Source organism: Pelophylax lessonae (genome assembly GCF_965119305.1).
Source record: "Pelophylax lessonae genome assembly, chromosome: 1".
In the NCBI taxonomy this organism is placed as follows: domain Eukaryota; kingdom Metazoa; phylum Chordata; class Amphibia; order Anura; family Ranidae; genus Pelophylax; species Pelophylax lessonae.
Genome location: NC_138768.1, coordinates 241,557,589 through 241,580,279, shown reverse-complemented (window position 1 = coordinate 241,580,279; position 22,691 = coordinate 241,557,589).

Here is a 22,691-nt window from a genome sequence, read left to right as displayed (position 1 = left end):
TCAGTGTGTTTCTTGACTGTAGTCTCTCACCAGCTGATCCAAAGTGATGATGGCCATGTGTTATTTTTTAGCCAGTGGTGTAAATACAAGGGCCTTCTGCACCCCACAAAATGTACACAAACCCTGTCACATTGAGAACTAGGTCACACCCAAGGTTCATCTAATGTCACCTTACATTGGTGTTCATTGTCCAGAAGTTGCCCATACTATATATTTCATATAATACATTAGGGTATTAACAAAGTACCTACACCTGTTATGTTGTGTTCATTTATGACATCCTTCTCACTGCCCACCAATGTTAGGATATGTCAGTGTTATGTGAAACTTGATCATTGTTCATCTCAAAGTGTTATATATATAGGTAATGGAAAGTGAACTAGAGCAACGAACAAGCAATACACTATAGATTACACTGATCTCCCTACACTGATTGCTACTGGCAATATCAATGCCATATTGAATCCTAGGACTGCTAGTACCTTGAGTGTTGAGTCACACTTATGCGATGCGGGAAGTCTGCGACTTTGCAGCCTTCCAGCATTGCATAAGGGTGACCCGCCACTTACTTTTTGCACAGGATTGTATTCCACAAGTGTTAAGCACTGTGCGATCCAATCCAGATACATCAGAAATAAAGGGTCATGTGCGACTTGTATGCGTGTTCAGTGCGAATGTAGCCATACAAAGTGTATGTCTCAATTCACACTGCACATCTGATGGCATGTAATATCGTAGCGCACTGCTCCTTTATTACATGCGATCAGATGTTCATGCGAAAATCAGCTATACAGTTTGTATGGCTCAATTCGCACTGCACTCGCACAAAAGTCGCACATGATGCATTTATTCAGCCGCATCAGGATAGGATCGCACAGTCGTTCAAACTTGTGTGATCCGATCCTGTGTGAAATGTCAGATCGCACTGTGATATGCGTTAAAACTGGGGGTATCTTTAACATTTCATTGACACCTCCAGCAACTCGCATATGGCAGTGTCCAAAATGCTTTCATTAACATGTAAATATGGGAATAGGACAGCCATCATACATTTAGTGCTTCTTTACACAGCTTTAGACCTCGACCCCCCAACGAAAGTCTAATAAAGAATTGAACACACATTGTTGAATGTAAAAACGTTTTAGTATCAAACATTCACAGGGTTAGGGTTAGGGTTAGGGTTAGGGTTAGGGTTAGGGTTAGGGTGTTGTAAAGTGCTTTTCCCAAACTTGGGTACACTCTTTAACATCTGAGTGTAATTAAAATGCCATAAAACATTATCAAAAATTTGTAACATCAGGAACATCCCAATACAAACATTAAAAACGTAGTAAAATTGTGGCTTAAAATTTGCCAATCATGTCCACAAAATTGCGCATTTTGATTTGTAATGCCGTTGCAGTCTCCTTTATTTGTTCCAGGTCTGCGCAGCATTGGAGAGCCTCACGGGTCAATTTGGCTAATGTGCAACTATGTAAAACATGGTCTGTAAAAAATAAAAAAAAATGAGTCAATGTGAATCACCTACATGAGGTCATAATAATAGAGAAACATTTGGTGTCCAGGTAATCTTAAATTTCTCTCGAGTTAATACCTACCCTGTTCTTATGCTCTTTTGCCCTAGGCTCTTCTTCTTCCTCCTGTCCTCCTCCGATGCTGTTGCTGATGATTCTGCCGGTCTCCTGAGCTTACTATAGATTTATTAGGGGTGTGAACGCATGATGACGTCATTGTGAGGGCATGGTCGTAATGTATATATATTAAGATGCAGAGACCAGAGACGGGCAGAATGCACGGCAACAGCATCGGAGGAGGACAGGAGGAAGAAGAAGAGCCTAGGGCAAAAGAGCAGACAACATAAGAGCAGAAGATTGGACAGCAGAAGAGTGGAGAGGAGAAGATCCAAAGAGCAGAGTGGAGAAGACCGGATGAAGATATTTAAGAACATTTCATAAACGTCTCCTGTCGTTATTCACATACACTTCCATTTATGTGGTTAATGTGTAGGGGTACTATGTACCCCATACCCATTCACATAGGGATTGGGGTCTGGGATCTGGGGGCCACCCTTTGTTAAAGGTTGCTTCCAAAGTCCTAGGAACCCCCTGGCCGCATGACCCCCCAAAACCACCAGACAGGGTTGTGGGGATGAGGCCCTTGTCCTCCTCTACATGGGAGCAAGGTGCTTTTGTGTGTGCGGTGCAGAGGCCCCCTGGCCCAAAGCAACAAAACCCCCCCATGTTGAGGGCATGTGTCCTGCTGTGGTCCAGGGGGTGTTTGGTCCGCTTGCTCGTTCTCTTTCCTGGCCTGACAAGCTGCATGCTTGGATAAGGGTCTGGTAGGGGTTTTGGGGGTAACCCACGCTGTCTTTTTGTTGTGGGCATACCCTCAAACTCAATACCACACACAAAAGGCCTGGTTGTAAACTTGGGGTGGACACCCACGGTGGGTTCTTCAATTTGTCTGTGTACTTCCCCCTCAAAAATCTTCACAGCGCAAGTGGCCCCGCAAGTCAGAGCATCCTGATCCGACTTACGGTGCCACTTCCATTCAAATAAAGAGGCTCCCATAGGGAACTAGTGTTGTAAATTGGAGGCTAAAAATAACACTGATAAAAATCATTCTGAAAAAACCTACGTGGGCACACAATTGGCTCTTGGACACTTGGTCCTGGATCCTCCACATTTTCGGAAGTGGCTTCCATGCTGCTTGCCAAGTTGCCAGGAGATCGGGGTTCTGACATGGCTGGGGATGCCACATCCTGGCATGACGCAACATCTGCAATGTAAATTTGTAAGGGAATACAAGAATATAAGGTTAAACAATCATTGCAAATACACATATTTCTATGATCCCACTACACAAAAATCTGTGACTACCAACCTTCTTGTTGCTCTGGTGTCTGGTCACTTGTTGGCTCCACAAGGATAATTTCCGGCATAATGTCTTCATCTACATAATACAAAACATTGGCCATATCATAAAAGTCACAAGAGGTACATTTGTTAGGACATGGTGCCCTGCTTGATAGCTCTTTTAGTAACAAAGATGAAGACATGTACATGGTTATCTACGAAAAATATGGTACATTAATGTTTGACAGTGCATAGGAACCAATTACCTTTAGTGGAATCTGTGCCACCATCTGGGCCCATGTCCTCCTCTTCTTCCACAACTGCCGATGGAGCTGCCAAACCTCTCCTCCTCCTTTCCCATTGTTTGGCACGGAGTTTACGTTTTTCTCCTATTTAAAGGTTTGAATAATAATCTGTGATTAATAGGAATGTTTGCTGAGAAGATTCGTGCAGGAAAGAACGTTCGTTGCAACACAATACATATATTTTTAACTATGGCTTCCTGACTTTTAATGTCATATACTAAAACATCAACAATAGATCGATCAAATCACGACATGACAACTAAAATGAGTAATCTAACTTTTTACATAGACATTATAATCTAGACATGTTAATACAACATACACAAAATTATAAAAAACATATTGCATGATTAAACAAAAAATTAATAAATAAAACTTACTTTTTTTCAAAATCCTTTGGATTTGGGAAAGCTGATCCTGCTCACGGTGTTTCAGGTCAGACCACCGTTTCCTAATCTGATCTTTCGATCGCTCCACACCGAATTTTTTTACCAAACAGGCCACCACCTTATCCATGATGCCATCTTTCCTGGCATTGGGCCGATCGTAATTTGCCAACTTGCCATCGTAATCCATTTTTTCTAAAATGGAGACCATCTCCACCATTTCTGGCTTTGACATGGGTGTAGCCCTTGATTTTCGGGTGGCCCAATCACTTCGGCCCACACTAATTGAGCTCCCAGATTGTTGAGACATTATTCTTGATTACAAGATTTTTCCACTGCTTCAGGTGTGAGTGTCGCATGTAGGCCTGATCTTCGGCACGTACACACCCCTGCACAAGCCCGCCACTGGAGGAGGAGTTGACGCCTGCGCTGTATTTAAAGGACGCCAGATCGTTCGGCCGACGATTCGCTAGCGGACATATCGAGAGTTGGAGCACGATCGAGCGGCGAATCACGACTTTTCCCCACAAACAAAGGTACGACTCTTTTAATAGAAAGTGTGTGTTTTGGGCCCTATACAGCTTTTATTAGGAATCTCTTTATTATGTGCCAAAATACATGCTATTTTAATATGTTTTGTGTTGTTTTGTGTCTTGCAGGCATATACTGTCCTGCAATATGGTGGACAATTACACCACCCACAACTTTCTCATCAGTTTCATTGATGAGTTCAGGCAACTGCCGTGTTTGTGGCAAGTGAAGTCCGCAGATTATAAAAATAGAAAACTCAGAAAACAGGCCATGGAACATTTGGTGGCCTTCTACAAGCCCGTCTGTCCTGGGGCAAATTTTGAGTATATACGCAAAAAAATAAACAGTATTCGCACTGCCTACAGGCGGGAGTTAAAAAAAATTGAAGATTCCACCCAGTCTGGAGCAGGGGCACGGAATGTATATGTACCACGGCTGTGGTACTATGATAACATGCGATTCCTGGCAGACACCATGGAATCCAGGCCGTCAATTTCAACACTGCCTTCTACATCGGCAGAGGGCTCAGTGTCGGTTGATCCAAGCCAGGATGAGGATTTCCTGGAGGAGAGTTTTACTCAGGTATGGCATTTCACAATATATATTCTGCTAAAATGTAATCATGTAACAAAATTATAAGCTAAACCATAATTGACCCTTTATGTAAACGGGCATAGCAAGGGGTTGGCATGACAGGCAACCGCCAGGGGCGCAGGCCAAGGGGGGTGGGTCACAAAAACATTGGCATTGTTTTATTGTTTATTTTAACAATCCACTCAGCCTGCACACCCCAGAACCCCCAGTTTGCAGGCGGATTCATGCAGGTGTAAAACATTGAGAGCTGCTTCATGCAGGTGTAAAACATTGAGAGCTGCTTCATGCAGGTGTAAAACATTGAGAGCAGCTGAGCCAAAAGACCAGGAGACTGAGACTGCCTCTCACTGCATCCCCAGCACACCTCCGGTCTTACAAACACTGCTGCATCCCCAGCACACCTCTGGTCCTAACAAACACTGCTGTAGCCTCAGCATTCCTCTGGCTCAACCTTTTTTAATACAAAACTAACAGCTCCTGCAAATGATCCATCCATCCTTGCTTCCATGTCTCTGGTCTCTCACTCTGGGTCAGCAAGGCAGGTGGCTTCCTTATTCCTGTTTCCCTGCACTGCTTCACCCTCAATGCCCTACATCAAGCCCTCTGCAAGTTCAGGCCCCTCTCTCTCTCTGCAACCCCCCTCCTCTCTCTCTCACACCCCCTCTTTCTCTCCCTCTCTCTATCTCTCAACCCTCTCTTTCTTTTTCACACCTGAGACAATGATTGCCCACTAGAGAGCTCTACACTGGGCAAACAAGGGGCAAATTAGAAACTTTTAATGCCCTTTAATTTTTTTTGGGGGGGGTGGGTTACAGTTTTACATTGATCTTGGGGGGGGGGGGGTTGTTGCCAAATACAGCTCCTCAACAAGGGCACTGGAGACCCTAGATACGCCACTGTATGTAAAGTCTGCTATTTGTTCACAATAATATAACAAACATGCATTTTTATATACACTATAACATTCTAATCAATTGTTCATTTCATCAACAGGGAAGTGTCACTGAGGAGGAGCCAGGTTGCAGCCAGGAGCCTGGGGAGCCTGTGGAGCCTGAGGAGCCTGAGGAGCCTGCGGAACTATTTCCACCACCACCTCCTCCTGCCAAACGGAGGCAAAAGAGGAAACACATCGACGACATCACAGATGAATTCATACAGGAGGCCACCATAGCCCTCCGTAGGAAACCGGAGGCAAATGAGTCCTTCGGGAATATGACTGCCAAAATTTTGGATAAGGTGGACCTCAGGCAGTGTCAGTATGCCAGAAAAATTATTCTTGATGTGCTGCAAAAGGCTGAAAACGGCATACTTACTGAGCACAGCCATGCATGCCAGGAGCACCCGTGCCCTCCACCTCCACCTCCACCTCCACAACACCCACCACCTCGCCAAATGCCACATGGCCAGTGGCAATATGGCCAGCAGGATCCAAACCTGCCCTCATGGCAACCTGATTACAGTTACCAGCAACTTTAATTTTTGTAACCCCCTATTATTTATTTTACCCCTGTTTGCCAGTTTCTAGTTTAATTTTGTCCAAATGGACCTTTTTTATGTTTAGTTTATTATACGGAAAGTATTGATGTTTTCTTTGGTTGTTTTTGCTGAGATCCAAAAAATAAAGAAAATGAAAATAAAAAATGGCCTATCTGAATTTGTTAACATGTTTAATATTGTGCATAACCTGAAAAATATGTTTTAGACATTAATTCATACAAGAATAAAGGGTCATATCAATAGTTAGATCTTTGGTGTGAAAATACAAAAATAATGGTGAAGAGTTCAAATTATTTAATTATAAAATTTGATAGAACAGATAGAATAGACAAACATTATCTTCATCATAACAGAACACATGCCTTTTTATTAGAAAAGTATGGCATTATGAGCAGCATCTTCCTTCTTCTCACATTTATCAAGATGAGCATGTGCTCCGCATTTCACCTATTTCTTGGACTTCCGCGAGCCGAAAGTTCTTTCTGAATAAAATGTTGAGTTTACTAGAGAAAATTCTTCCGGGAACTCATTTGGTTTGATCATGCGTGTTGGGATTTGTAGCTGTGTGTCGGCAGAATTGTGTACTGACAGGCGAACAATCGTCCGTTCTGGTGTCGGCATACAAAAATTTTCATGTTTGCAAGAAAGACTTTTGTCCGCGGATTGTGCGCAGACATCTGTCGGAGGCACCATACTAACACGCGTACAATCGGCAGATCCTTCGTCCACCGACGTTTGTATGCCGACGATCGGTACGTGTGTACGGGCCTTAAGTTTAGGATTTAGATCAGGTTGGTTTGCAGTCAGCAGAAGTGTGTTACTATTATGCAAACTATCATTGATCTGCAATCACCCAGATTTGTATTTTTTCATGTGCTGTAATTATGATTTCTAAGTTTAAATATTTTAATTAAAAGATAAAAACATTAAGGCTCCATTCACACCTGAGTGTATCGTTTTCAGGCATTTTATTTGGTGTGTTTTTCAGGCATTTTTTCTGGCGTTTTTTGGGGGTTTTTTCCAGGCATTTTTTGCAGGTGTTTGGAGGCAGGCATTGACATCTAACAAAAACGCTTGTAATCTGCCAAAAAAGAAGCTCATGTACTTTTTTGAGCTTTAGGCGACAAAACGCTCATATCTGAACAGGGGCCATTGAAATGAATAGGATTTTGCTTGTTGGGCGTTTTGAGACTTCAGAGATGAGCGTTTTACGAGCTGAAAAATGCTCAGGTGTAAACAGGGCTTTAGGTGCCATCTCCCTAAAAAAAACAGTTCACACACCAAACTTATAAGACTGAATGGTGGAAAGGATGAAAGCATCCTGTATGCCATTAAGCTACCTAACCTTTTTCTAAACCACTGGAGGTGTTGCAAAAATTAAAGGGCTTAGGTGCAACCTTCCAGTCTACCACCCCTACCACATATCTACCAGCCTCCATTACTTATTCTCCATGCATAAGCTATAAGTAGAAAAAAAAAAACCCTCCCCTATTAAAAAAAATTAATTAATTAAATGATCCTGTCTTTATCTGCCATGCACCAGGCTCTTGTTCACTTTAGTTATTACATAGTTTTAGTAATCACCAAATTAGTTCAGCCCTGCTTCTGATCTTACGTCAGCTAAAACAAGTCAGACAAAACAAAACAAACCAAATAAAATAAAAAATACAAATATGTTCGAAACACACCACACATATTGTTTGAATTGTAAGTTTGAATTATTTTTTACAAAGGTGCTGTGGGATTATATATATAATATAATAACACTTATGTCTTAACATGACTGTTATGTTGCCATATATTTTAGGTCCCCATCTTCAAGCCAGCGCCAATTGCCAGGAGAGTATCAACTTAAATATTTAGTATTCAGTGCAAAAATCTCCAGTAAATTAGTCACACACACACATATATACAGTATCTCACAAAAGTGAGTACACCCCTCATATTTTTATAAATATGTATTTATATCTTTTCATGTGACAACACTGAAGAAATGACACTTTGCCACAACGTAAAGTAGTGAGTGAACAGCTTGTATAACAGTGTATATTTGCTGTCCCCTCAAAATAACTCAAAACACAGCCATTAATGTCTAAACTGCTGGCAACAAAAGGGAGTACACCCCTAAGTAAAAATGTCCAAATAATGCCCAAAGTGTCAATATTTTGTGTGGCCACCATTATTTTCCAGCACTGCCTTAAACCTCTTGGGCATGGAGTTCACCAGAGCTTCCCAGGTTGCCATTGGAGTACTCTTCCACTCCTCCACGACGACATCACGGAGCTGGTGAATGTTAGAGACCTTGCGCTCCTCCACCTTCAGTTTAATGGTGCCCCACAGATGCTCAATAGGGTTTAGGTCTGGAGACATGCTCTGCCAGTCCATCACCTTTACCCACAGCTTCTTTAGCAAGGCAGTGGTCGTGTTAGAGGTCTGTTTGGGGTCGTTATCATGTTGGAATACTGCCCTGTGGCCCAGTCTCCGAAGGGAGGGGATCATTCTCTGCTTCAGTATGCCACAGTACATGTTGGCATCCATGGTTCCCTCGATGAACTGTAGCTCCCCAGTGTCTGCAGCACTCATTGCGGCCCCAGATCATGATACTCCCACCACCATGCTTGACTGTAGACACACTTGTCTTTGTACTGCTCACGTGGTTGTCACCACACGCATTTTACACCATCTGAACCAAACAAGTTTTTCTTGGTCTCCTCAGACCACAGTGCATGGTTCCAGTAATCCATGTCCTTTGTCTGCTTGTCTTCAGCAAACTGTTTGCGGGCTTTCTTGTGCATCATCTTTAGAAGAGGCTTCCTTCTGGGAAGCGAATGGTCTGAGCACTGACAGGCTGACCCCCCATCCCACCCCTTCACCCCCTGCAGCAATGCTGGCAGCACTCATACGTCTATTTCCCAATGACAACCTCTGGATATGATGCTGAGCACCTGCACTCAACTTCTTTGGTCGACCATGGCGAGGCCTGTTCTGAGTGGAATCTGTTCTGTTAAACCGCTGTATGGTCTTGGCCACCATCCTACAGCTCAGTTTCAGGGTCTTGGCAATCTTATTATAGCCTAGGCCATCTTTATGTAGAGCAACAATTCTTTTTTTTAGATCCTCAGAGAGTTCTTTGCCATGAGGTGCCATGCTGAACTTCCAGTGACCAGTATGAGACAGTGAGAGTGATAACACCAAATTTAACACACCTGCTCCCCATTTACACCTGAGACCTTGTAACACTAATGAGTCACATGACATCGGGGAGAGAAAATGGCTAATTGGGCCCAATTTGGACATTTTCACTTAGGTGTGTGCTCACTTTCGTTGCCAGCAGTTTAGACATTAATGGCTGTGTGTTGAGTTATTTTGAGGGGACAGCAAATTTATACTGTTATACAAGCTGTACACTCACTGCTTTACATTGTAGAAAAGTGTCATTTCTTCGGTGTTGTCACATGAAAAGATATAATAGAATATTGACAAAAATGTGAGGGGTGTACTCAGTTTTTTTGAGATGCTGTATGTGTATATATATATATATATATATATATATATATATATATATATATATACAATATATATATATATATATATATATATATATATATATATACAGTGGGGATCGAAAGTTTGGGCACCCCAGGTAAAATTTTGTATTAATTTGCATAAGGAAGCCAAGGAAAGATGGAAAAATCTCCAAAAGGCTTCAAATTACAGATTAGACATTCTTATAATATGTCAACAAAAGTTAGATTTTATTTCCATCATTGACACTTTCAAAATGACAGAAAACAAAAAAATGGCGTCTGCAAAAGTTTGGGCACCCTGCAGAATTTATAGCATGCACTGCCCCCTTTGCAAGGCTGAGACCTGCCAGTGTCATGGATTTTTCTCAATCATCATCTGGGAAGACCAGGTGATGTCAATCTCAAAGGTTTTAAATGCCCAGACTCATCTGACCTTGCCCCAACAATCAGCACCATGGGATCTTCTAAGCAGTTGTCTAGAAAACTGAAACTGAAAATAGTTGACACTCACAAAGCTAGAAAAGGCTATACGAAGATAGCAAAGCGTTTTCAGATGTCAATATCCTCTGTGTGGAATGTAATTAAGAAATAGCAGTCATCAGGAACAGTGGAAGTTAAAGCAAGATCTGGAAGACCAATAAAAATATCAGAACAGCTCGCAGGATTGTGAGAAAAACAATTCAAAACCCATGTTTGACTGCACAATCTCTCCAGAAAGATCTGGCAGACACTGGAGTTGCGATACACTATTCCACTATAAAGAGATACTTGTAGAAATATGGTCTTCATGGAAAAGATGATCTCCAGTCTCAGTTGACGTCCGTCGAGGAGGAAACGCGTTAGAGAGGAGCGCCGCAACATCACGATCCATCGCCGCGGACCGCGCTGAAGGCGGCCACGGCTTCTACACATCTTCCCTCCGGGATCTTTACTTTTTGTGATGCCATACTAGAAGCGACTTACTGTAAGTGCATTACCTTTCTTAATAAATCTATGTGGAAAGTACTACACTATCAGTGATTCTCTTTTCATGGCCACCGGGGGGACTATATCCTAAGGACCAGAACTTTATGATCCCTAGCAACCACGTCAAGCTGCTTATGCAGTCATCTAACACCCTTTCATGCCTGCATATACATGTTATCTGGTAAGAGGCTGATCTTATTCCTTGTGTGAAGGTGTGCGGTGGGTGTATCCAATTTCTTCCTGGTATCTCTTGGGATCTTGATAACACATACGCCCTTGTATTATTTGCATCTGGTAAGGGGCTTATTTGAATACGGTGGAGGCTTCACTGCTCACACTTATTTTGGATTTTGCACCGTTGGATTGTGTTCACATGCATGTCAGTTGAACACCATTTTGGACATTTATCCTTCACCTTATGGATTTAATATTTTGAGATATATTTGGTCACCACGTTGTTTACACCTGATTCAGTACATATTGTTTACATAAGTCTGTATAAATATGTTTTCTATATCATCACCATTTTTTTTTTTGATCAATATATGTATCTTTAGACACATTATCACACAGTTTAGCGCACCTGATACACCATTTTCCAATTTACTATATTTTATTCCAAGGTTGCAGCTTCACGGATTTTCCAGCGCACTTTTTTTCTTAACACAATTGAACAGGTGTGCCTAATAAAGTGCCCAGCGAGTGTATTTTAGACCATGGTCTTTTAGACCATGTTTGATATCACACACATATTTAGGGTGTAAAATGAAGCATGTTCACATACAGCATCCCCAACCCTCCCCACTTTTTGATTTACCTGGTTCGCTTTCTGCCAGATAGTTGAGTGATTAGAATTTAACATTGCTATTGTGCATCATTCCACCCACAAAGTTGTGTCAGTTAAGCCTGGGATTGTTTGCATTACATTGCCACAAGTCTCATCTGCTACTTTGGGATGAAACAGATTATGCTGGCAAACCCTTTCCTCTCCCTGCTCTGTAGTTTAACCACTTCCCTATCGGCGCGGTATAAAATGACAGCAGCAGGGATGCTTCCTCCCTCCGGGCGGACGTAATATGACGTCCACCTGTTCCCGCCGCTCTCGCGCACCCTCAGGGGTGCGCAGAGCCGGTATCGGGGATGTGGTCAGGACACCCTCAGGACACAGCCCATTCCCAGTCGGTGTAAAGAGCCAATAAAAAATGTCTCTTTACCATGTGACCGGCTGTGTCCAATCACAGCTGGCCACATGCACTGTCCTCGTGCCGCCACTTGTGCGTGCCCCCAGGGGCGTGCAGAGCAGTGATCAGGGATGGAAAGTGTCTCTCTGACACAGTACATCCCCGATGAGGGTAGAGAGCCAATGAAATTGGCTTTTTACCATGTGACCGGCTGTTTCCAATCACAGCCGGTCACAGAATGTCAACAGAATGCCAACAAAACCACAGTAACTAGCTGTTACCGTGTTCTCCTCCTCACACACCCTCAGGACACAGCCCATCCCCGATCGGTGTAAAGAGCCAATAAAAAATGGCTCTTTACCATGTGACCGGCTGTGTCCAATCACAGCTGGCCATATGCACTGTCCTCGTGCACGCCACTCGTGCACGCACCCAGGGGCATGCAGATCGGCGATCAGGGATGGAGAGTGTCTCTCTGACACAGTCCACCCCCGATCAGGGTAAAGAGCCAATGAAATTGGCTTTTTACCATATGACTGGCTGTGTCCAATCACAGCCGGTCACAGAATGTCAACAAAACCACAGTAACTAGCTGTTACCGTGTTTTCCTCCTCACACACCAATCCTGTGTGAGGAGGAGATTGCAGTAACAGCTCGTTACCGATAACAGTACACACTGATTGCCCCCCCCCCCAATAAAGAGAACCTGTCACTAGCCCATCAAAGTACCTGTCACTAGCCCATTCAAGTACCTGTCACCAGCCCATCAGGTACTCTGAGTACAGGTACTCAGGTACTCTGATGGGCTGGTGACAGGTACTCGGGTACTCCAATAACAGGTCCTCCTGTACTCTGAGTACCTATCATCAGTACCCGAGTACCTGTCTTTGGAGTACCCGAGTACCTGTAATAAGAGTACCTGAATACCCGTAATCAGAGTACCTGAGTACCTGTCATCGGATTACCCGAGTACCTGTCATCAGAGTACCCGAGTACCTGTCATTGGAGCACCTGAGTACCTGTCACCAGCCCATCAGAGTACCTGAGTACCTGTCATCAGAGTACCCGAGTACCTGTCTCCAGCCATTCAGAGTAGCTGAGTACCTATCTGCAGCCCATCCGAGTACCTGAGTACCTGTCTCCAGCCCACCAGGGTATGTGCGTACCTATGTGCAGCCCAATAGAGTAACCGAGTACCTGTATCCTGCCCATCAAAGTTCCCGAGTACCTATCTCCAGCTCATCAGAGTACTTGAATACCTCTCTGCAGCCCATCATAGTATCAGAGTACCTCTCTCTAGCGCATCCGAGTACCCGAGTACCTATCTCCAGCCTAGAGTATCTGAGTACCTGTCTTCAGCCCAGAGTGCCCGAGTACCTATCTGCAGCCTATCAGATTACCCGAGTACCTGTCTCTAGCCCATCAGAGTACCCAAGTACCTCTCTGAAGCCCATCAGAGTACCCGAGTACCTTTCTGAAGCCGATCAGTGTACCTAAGTACCTGTCTGCCGCCCATCAGAGTACCTGAGTACCTATCTGCAGTCCATGTCTCATATATTATCTGTTGGGGTGTTTGCTTTTTAAAATGGGGTCATTTTGTGGGCGTTTCCATTGTCCTGGTGCTCCAGGGCCTTCAACAGTGTGATAGGTTGTAATGAAATTATATGTGTAATTTATGCTCCCAGAACACCTGACGGTGCTCCTTGCATGTTGGGCCTCTGTGTGTGGCCAGGCTGTGTAAAAGTCTTACACATGGGGTATTGTCATACTCAGGACAAGTAGTAGAATGTATTTTGGAGGATTAATGTTTGCTATGTACATGCTTTGTTAGAAATATCTTATTAATTGACAACTTTGTGTAAAAAAATATATATTTTCATTTTCTTTCCACATTTTCCAAAAAACTTGTGAACAAGTCAACAAAGGGTTCCTGTATTCCTCCTATTTAGGAACACAGGTCCCTGTGTTGATTCCATAAGCCCACCCCCCTCATAGTTAGAAAACACCCCCTAGGCATACATTTAACCCTTTGATCGCCCCCTAGTGTTAACCCCTTCCCTACCATTGTCAGTACAGTAACAGTGCATATTTTTAGCACTGATTATTGTAGTAATGTCACGGGTCCCCCCAAAAGTGTCAAAAATGTCAGTTAGGTGTCTGATCTCTCCTTCGTAATGTCACAGTCCCGCTAAAAATCGCTGATCGCCGCTATTACTTGTAAAAATAAAAATATATATATACTAAAATGACATATATTTTTCCCCTAGTTTGTAGACGTGATAACTTTTGCGCAAACCAATCAATATACACTTATTGAGGTTTTTTTTTTTTACCAAAAATATGTAGCAGAATACAAATTGGCCTAAAATTATGTAAAAATTTGATTTTAAATTTTTTTTATTGGGAATGTTATATAGCAGCAAGTAAAAAATATTCAATATAATTAATGTAAAAAACACTACATAATTATGTTTTCCACAAAACTCCCCCCTGGGCTTAATCAATGAACATACATATAAATGTATAATCTATATACCACAGTAGACCTGTGCATATATAAATAAATCAATAAATACTGCTGCTAGCTAAAAATTGGAATCACATAAAATGATCTCTAACATATATAAAAAAGTCAGAAATCAGTAGTGCAATCCAGAGTAATGAACAGTCTCTATGGATATCTAGAAGGTAAGTCCCTCTGTATATTCCATATGTAGTAAGTAGAGTTGAGCGAACACCTGGATGTCCAGGTTCAGCGGGTTCAGCCGAACTTGAAAAAAATGTCTGGGTTCATGTCCCGAACTTAACCCAAACTTTACCCCGATCCCGAACCCCATTGAAGTCAATGGTGACCCGAACTTTTGAGCACTAAAATGGCTCTAAAAAAACATGAAAAGGGCTAGAGGGCTGCAAATGGCAGCAAAATCTTCTTAAGAGCATGGCAAATGCTCTGCAAACAAATGTGGATAGGGAAATAACTTAAAATAACATAAAAAACATACAAATAAAAATAATCATCTTGATCTAGGAGGACGGGGCCCATATGGAGTAGGAGGTTGAGGTGGCGGTGGATGTGGTGGTGTAGGTGGAATCGGCGGTGGAGGAAGACGAGGTAGCCAACACTGGTTTTTGTTTTTAATTTTAAATTTCTTTTTAAATTAGGGTACACCCCAAAAGAGTGAGAAAGATCAAAAATACAACAATGGCTGGGTAAGGCCGGTATACATGTCTATTCTGCACAAGGTAGGGACAAGTCCTGTGGGATTAATGCCTGGTTCATTTTAATGAATGTGAGCTTGTCCACATTGGCTCTAGACAGGCGGCTGCGCTTGTCTGTGATAACGCCCCCTGCCGTGCTAAATACACGTTCAGGTAATACACTGGCCGCAGGGCAGGCCAGCACCTCCAAGGCGTAAAGGGCAAGCTCAGGCCATGTGCCCAATTTGGAGACCCAGAAGTTGAAGTGGGCAGACCCCTAATTCAGTACGTTTATAGTACGTAAGGAACGGTAAGGAACTGTATATGGTATATGGTATACGATAAGGAACGGAGACGGCGGTGGGGGGGGCTTTTTTCCCCCTTCTGGGTTGAGTCTGGCCTTGGAAAAGGTATGTGTCCCTGGTTGTGGGCAGGGCTCTCCCAAATCTGTCTAAATTCTGAGGCCTTCTGGTAGGGACGGGGCTGCACTGGTCTTGACAGGGACCGGGATTCTGAAAAGCCTGTGGTGTATGTGCGCCTGGAGTGGCAGTCCAGGGGTGCCATAATTCACGGTGGATGGCAACACTATGAGTATGGCACCAAGGACACTGCACTTCCTACACATGTTTTTCACACCTGCCTCTAGGGCTGGGCCTTTTGGTCAGGAGTCAGGACCAGAGGAATTTTTTATTCCTGGCCAAAGGGCCTGCCATAGTATTGCAACTTGGCACTAACCTTGTACTTCTTCACTATCCCTTTCCCAATATTATGTGTTGTGTGTCTCACGTTTTGTGTTTTTTATTGTGGCGGTACACTTTATTTTGCACAGCATGATTAGTAGGGTTTAAGTCCTTGGGCCTGTCCCTAAAAGTCTTGGGAGGGGGTGGATATGACCTTCTGGCTTGGTTCGACCTCTCTCATGCGGTCTCCCTTCGGGAGAGCCCCACCTAGTACTTGGGGTTTTCTGTTTCAGCAGACCTCCTAAAGAACGGGGCTGCCTGGTTTCGGCCAGGTTAGCCAGTGTACGTACCCTAGTCCCTGTCAGGAGCCTTGCGCCCCGGGGGATTAGGGTCAGGGACCATGTGTACACCCTGTGCACTTTTTGTGTTTCACTTTTTTGGTGTGCACTTTTTTTTGCACCCACCAGGTGATAGTCTGAGTGTGTTCACACACCACGGGCTTAAAAAAAAAACAGCTGGTGGTCCTGGTTGTTGTGGCATGCTGACAAAGCTTTTCCACATTTATACATGCTAACCCTGCCTTCTGAGGTGCTGGTGGTGCCCTGGCTGCGTTGGCGACCTCCTCCTCTGCCTTCGCCTTGTGCTTCCACTGTGCCCCCTGCTGTCAGGTGGAAATGCCACCAGCATCGCTTCTCGACCTTTTGGCTAAGATCAAGTGTAGTATCTGTTGTTATCAGTTATCTGGGTGCCACCCTGCTGTGAACATGGTTCCTCCTCCTCCTCATCCTCCACCTCATCATCCTCCAGAACTGTGCCCTTGCTGGACAATTGTGTACCTGGCGTTTTTGGGTGCAGGAACCCACCCTCGGAGCCACTTGTGAATGACTGCCCTGAAAGCCTTGGAAATGATCACTGCTCCGGATGCGGAGGCGGTAGTGGATGAGGATGAGGAAGCAGAGTAGGAGGAGTTAGCAACAGGACTGGAGTCAAACTGAAGCGCCCTGCAATCCTCGATGGTGGAAGGAGATGCGCCAAACAAATTTAAAGGGTGTATCTCACAGTAACATAATCAGCAAATGCTTATTAATTTTCCCTTAAATGGGTGTTTATTGAATAGCAGAATAGAACAACAGTATCTAAAAAGGGTGTATCTCACACGTACAGATACAGACTAAGCCGCAATTTAATATCTTTCTTTCCCCTAAATGGGTGTTTATTGAATAGCAGAATAGATCAACAGTATCTAAAAGGGTGTATCTCACACGTACAGATACAGATTAAGCCGCAATTTAATATCTTTCTTTCCCCTAAATGGGTGTTTATTGAATAGCAGAATAGAATAACAGTATCCAAAGGGTGTATCTCACAGATACAGACTAGGCCGCAATTTAATATCTTTCTTTCCCCTAAATGGGTGTTTATTGAATAGCAGAATAGAACAACAGTATCTAAAAGGGTGTATCTCACACGTACAGATACAGACTAAGGCCGCAATTTAATATCTTTCTTTCCCCTAAATGGGTGTTTATTGAATAGCAGAATAGAACAACAGTATCGAAAGGGTGTATCTCACATGTACAGATACAGACTAGGCTGCAATTTAATATTTTTTCCCTAAATGGGTTTTTATTGAAAAGCGGAATAGAACAACAGTATCCAACGGGTGTATCTCACAGTAAAATATGCAGACTAGGCCGCAATTTTTTTTTTTCCCCTAAATGGGTTTTTATTGAAAAGCGGAATAGAACAACAGTATCCAACTGGTGTATCTCACAGTAAAATATGCAGACTAGGCCGCAATTTTTTTTTCCCGAAATGGGTTTTTATTGAAAAGCGGAATAGAACAACAGTATCCAATGGGTGTATCTCACAGTAAAATATGCAGACTAGGCCGCAATTTTTATTTTTCCCTAAATGGGTTTTTTTCGAAAAGGGGAATAGAACAACAGTATCCAACGGGTGTATCTCACAGTAAAATATGCAGACTAGGCCGCAATTTTTTTTCCCTAAATGGGTTTTTCTTGAAAAGCGGAATAGAACAACAGTATCCAATGGGTGTATCTCACAGTAAAATATGCAGACTAGGCCGCAATTTATTTATTTTTCTTGTTCAAAAATTTTTATTTAGAATAAAGGGTGAACAATCAAGTGCGACATTGAGCACAACATATGGCAGTAGGTACCAACGATATGAAATCTGTAACAATGAATCATACAACTGTGGTGTACAAATACTGAGTGGAACAAAATCGTTCATAGTAACATCTTATAACAGGGATGTAGATTAATAAGCAGGAGGAAGAGTGCAAGTTATTGGTGAGATTAAATTGTAGTGTCGTCTCCCATAAGAGACGCGAAATGACAACACAAATAAAGCCCCTTGGCACCCCAACGGGGGACAATGCCAAAGAGCCCAAGGAGTCTGGGAGACCATGATACTTGGGTGGGCGGGAATAATCAAGGGCCGCCTAAAAGGCGGGGAGGGAGAAGCAGAAGGTAGAGGGGGAGAGAAAAAAAAGGGTAAAATGAAAAAAAAAGAACGGGGGGGGGAGAAGGGGGAAAGGTCAAATGAAGGGGGGGAAGACGTGGGGTGCACGTTTCCCCCAGGGGAGGACCGACTAGAGAACCGCAGGTTGATTACGTTTGGATTCATGGCCCAGGGTACGATCATGGGCGCAGCAAGGCGATGTCAAGACCAGGGGGCAAGAAATGGGTGATCCAAGGAGTCCATAATTTTTCAAACTTCGGGATCGTGTCCTGAAGGACAGCCTCTATTTTGGCATGGATCATGGCTTGGGTTATCCTGTGTTTAGTGGCCAATACGCATAATGAGGGGGTTTTCCAAGCCTTAGCTATGGTCTGCTTGGAGGAGGTGGTGACATGGAGAAGAAGCTTAAATTGGCGGTGCGTCAGAGCGGCAGGTTTCAGGTTCAAGAGGGCAATGGAGGGATCAGGAGATAAAGACATGTCAAAAAGTTGTGAAAGGATCTGGAACATTGTAGACCAAAAAGATTGAACGATGGGGCAATCCCACCAAACATGCAAATGTGTGCCCGCTGCATCACAGCCTCTGAAGCATTGCGGGGGGTAGCTGGGGAGAAATTTGTGTATTCTAGCAGGGACTAGATACCATCTAGTGAGAACCTTATAGTTCGTTTCCAGAGCAACGATGTTGGGTGTGGAGGATTTAGTAGCCTGCCAGATGTGTGCCCAGTCGGCATCATCCAGAGAAAGGGAGAGATCTCTTGTCCATTTTGCGGCATATGTGGGAGGGGCAGAGGAAATTGGGGAGAGCAGATGGGAGTAAAGTTCCGAGATCAGGCCACGCTTGTGTGGGTCCGATTTGCAGGTTCGCTCGAAAGAGGATAGGTTGCTGGATCTCGGGTCGGAGGGAGTGCATGGAGCGAAAAAGTGTTTCAGCTGTAAATATCTAAACAGTTCAGAGCGGGGAAGGTGGTGTGTTTCGCAGACTGTTTGGAAGGGCTTGAAGGAATTGGAAGAGAAAAATTGGTGTGCCCGGAGGACACCGGCTCTAGACCAGTTAGCAAAAGCGGACGGGGAGGACCAGGCTGGGGAGAAGGATGGGTTATGAAGAAAGGAGAGCAATGGGTTGTGCGAGGATTGGAGGGAATAGCGGTTCTTGAGCCTGTCCCAGATGAGCATGCTGTGGCGGGTAATTGGGTTAGTAAGAGAACGGCGCTGAGAGGAGGGTAGCCACAAAAGATTGGCTGTGGAGAGGGGGTCGCAGTCCACAGATTCAACAGCGACCCAAAGGGGGACTTCGGTTGCGGCATGATATTTTGGCAGCTGGGCGAGCTGAGATGCATAGTAATACTTCTGGAAATGGGGTACTCCCAAACCTCCCCTGATCTTGGGAGTGAAAAGGGTAGGTTTGGGTACACGCGGTCTAATTTTGCCCCAAATGTAGGTGGAGACACGGCGTTGGAGAATGCGGAGGAAGTGGGAAGGGACCATAATTGGGAGCACGCGGAACAGGTAGAGGATCTTGGGGAGGAGAGTCATTTTGGTGACCGTTATTTTCCCTAACCAAGAGAGAGAAAGGTGGTTCCATTTAGCCATAAGGGAGGTGAGGTGAGTTAGCATAGGAGGGTAATTTGCAGAGTAAAGATCCTGTGGGTTGGCTGTGAATTTAATGCCCAAGAAGGGGATATGCTTGTCAGCCCATGTAAAGGGGAGAGTGTCAGAGAGTTGGAGTCGTAGGGCGCCAGGTAGAAAGACATTCAAAGCAGTAGACTTTTGAGGGTTTATACGCAGGCCCGAGGCGTTACCAAAGGTGGCGAGGGTGGACAGCAGATTTGGAGCGGAGATGAGGGGGGAGGTCATGAAGAGCAAGATGTCGTCGGCAAAAAGGCAGAGTTTGTGAGCATGACCACCCAGCTCAAGTCCTTGTATATTGGGATTGGAACGGATGAGGATAGCAAGAGGTTCGATAGCGAGAGCAAAAAGGAGGGGGGAGAGGGGGCAGCCTTGTCTGGTACCTCTTTCAACTGGAAACATGTCTGACCGAAAGCCAGCATAGGAAACAAAGGCTGAAGGAGTACTGTATAGGGCCTCTATCCAGCGTAGGAAGTGGGCTCCAAACCCCCACTTGCGTAGGACACAGCGTAGGTAAGGCCAGGATAGTGTATCAAAGACCTTCCTTATATCAAGAGACACAAAGCAGGTAGGTATGCGATGAGTACGGGCTGCATGCGCTATAAGTGTTGCCCGACGGATATTGTCACTGGCTTGGCGTGAGGGGATGAAGCCAACTTGATCCCTGTGGATCAAGGAGCCTATATGAAGGTATAGACGGTTAGAGAGAACCTTTGCTAGGAGTTTTATGTCTACATTTAGAATTGAGATGGGCCGGAAGTTGGACCACGAGGTAGAATCAGAGTGGGGCTTAGGGAGCATGGAAATGGAAGCAGTGAGGGATTCAGCTCGGAAGGAGTGATCAGAGAGTATGGAATTGAAGGCAGCCACGAGCAGCGGTGCAAGTAGGGGAGCAAATTTTTTATAATATGTTGCTGAAAGACCATCCGGGCCGGGGCGTTTATGGGGTTTAAGAGCTTTGATTGCCTCATGAATTTCCTCAGCAGAGATCGGTTGATCAAGTGTAGCCTTGTGCGGGGCGGGAAGGGTGGGCATGGAGATAGAGGAGAGGAGGTCGTCAACTTCAGCTTGTTGGAAGGAACCATCAGCTTGGTAAAGGTCGGTGAGGTGTCTACGAAAGTGATTGACAATTTTCAATGGATTGCTAGAGTAGGAGTTATGGGAGAGTTTCAATCTAATGGGTTTAGGAGTATGGTCCGCATTGCGAAGCGCTAGGGCCAAGAAAGTGTCCGGTTTATTCGCTTTCATGTAGAAATTATGACGCGATCTGCGCAGAGTTTTTTCTGCTGCCCCTCTTAGGAAGAGATCTAGCTCGAGGCGGGCTTTTTCTAGCTCCGTTCTGGAACTGGGAGATGGGTGCGTCTGAAAGGCGGCAGAGGCTCTCGTGAAGGCTTCCTCCAGGCGCTTGTGCTGGAGGCGCTTTTCTTTGCGCAGAAAAGAGGCCTGGCTGATGCACACTCCCCTAATGACTGGCTTATGAGCTTCCCATAAGGTTAGAGGGGAGAGATCAGGGGACGAGTTATTTTGTACATAGTCGGTTAGAGCCTTTTCAATTTCCGAGCAGTGGGTAGGATTTGCTAACAGGCTATCGTTAATATACCAGGCGGATTGGGTTGGCCTGGGGATTAGTGAGGTTAAGGAAATGGAGACCGCGCTGTGGTCGGACCAGGCGATCGGAACAATCGTCGAGTTTAATAGGAGGGGGGTGGAACCAATGGTCAAGAAGATATGATCTATGCGAGAAAAGATCTTATGTGGGTAGGAGTAGTGGGTATATTGGCGTCTGGCAGGGTGTTGTTCTCTCCAAGCGTCCAGGAGCGAGTGGCGGTTAAGGAGTTGCTGGAATGTAAGGCGAGAGGAGTTGGAGGAGGGGGTAACAGGGGACTTGTCCAGGAATGGATATATCGTGTGGTTAGAGTAACCACATATGATAAGGGTACCCTGTTTGTGGGCTTCGACGACGCCCAATAAGTGGGAGAGGAAGGAGAGTGGGCGCTTGTTAGGGGCGTAGTACGAGACAATAGTGACGTCACTATCGACTAGGTGTCCTGTCAAAAGTAGATATCTCCCGTCGGGGTCCTTGATTTCCTTAGTGGGAGTAAAAGGAGTGGTACGGTGGAACGCTATGAGGACTCCCCTTTGTTTGGAGGAGGCAGAAGCGGTGAAAACCTGGGGGTATTGGCGACCAAAGTATTTGGGGGTAGATTGTGGTGTGAAATGGGTCTCCTGGAGGCAGACTACGTGGGCCGTGGAGGCAGCGAACGAGCGGAATGCTTTGGTACGCTTATTGGGGGAATTGAGGCCTTGAACATTGAGTGTGAGTACATTCAGTGGCGCCATAGCTAAAAGCGATTATGTGGGGTCGGTGGGAGGGGGTGTGGATCAGGCGGCCCACCCCTGGGGGACACTAAAAAAAAAAAAAAAAAAGGGGGGGGGAAGAGGGTGGGAGGGCTGGAGGGCAAGAGCGGAAATAGAGCAGAGAGAACAGGGTGTAAGATGGAGATCTAGTACAAGGCTAGTGTAGTCAAGTCGGGGAAGTAAGTGCGTCCTGTGGTGGGTAAACGGGATTGCCACCAAGGACAAAAATGGGGTCCAAAATTTACCTCAAAGGGGCAGTGGTGGACCTTTGTTGGGGGTCAGTGGTCGGTCTCCGAGACTCCTATAGCCTATCAATGTAAAACTTATTAAGTGAATAGCATATCGGTGCCCGACCAGCGAATATTGGGTAGTGGGCTTCACTTCTAGTTGCGGAGTAAAGTGTAATAAAACTGGGGGTGAGTCCAGAGGGTAGAGCAAACCATGGAGATCATGAGGCAAACCAACATACGGTAGGGGGAAAAGAGGCGGTGAGGCTT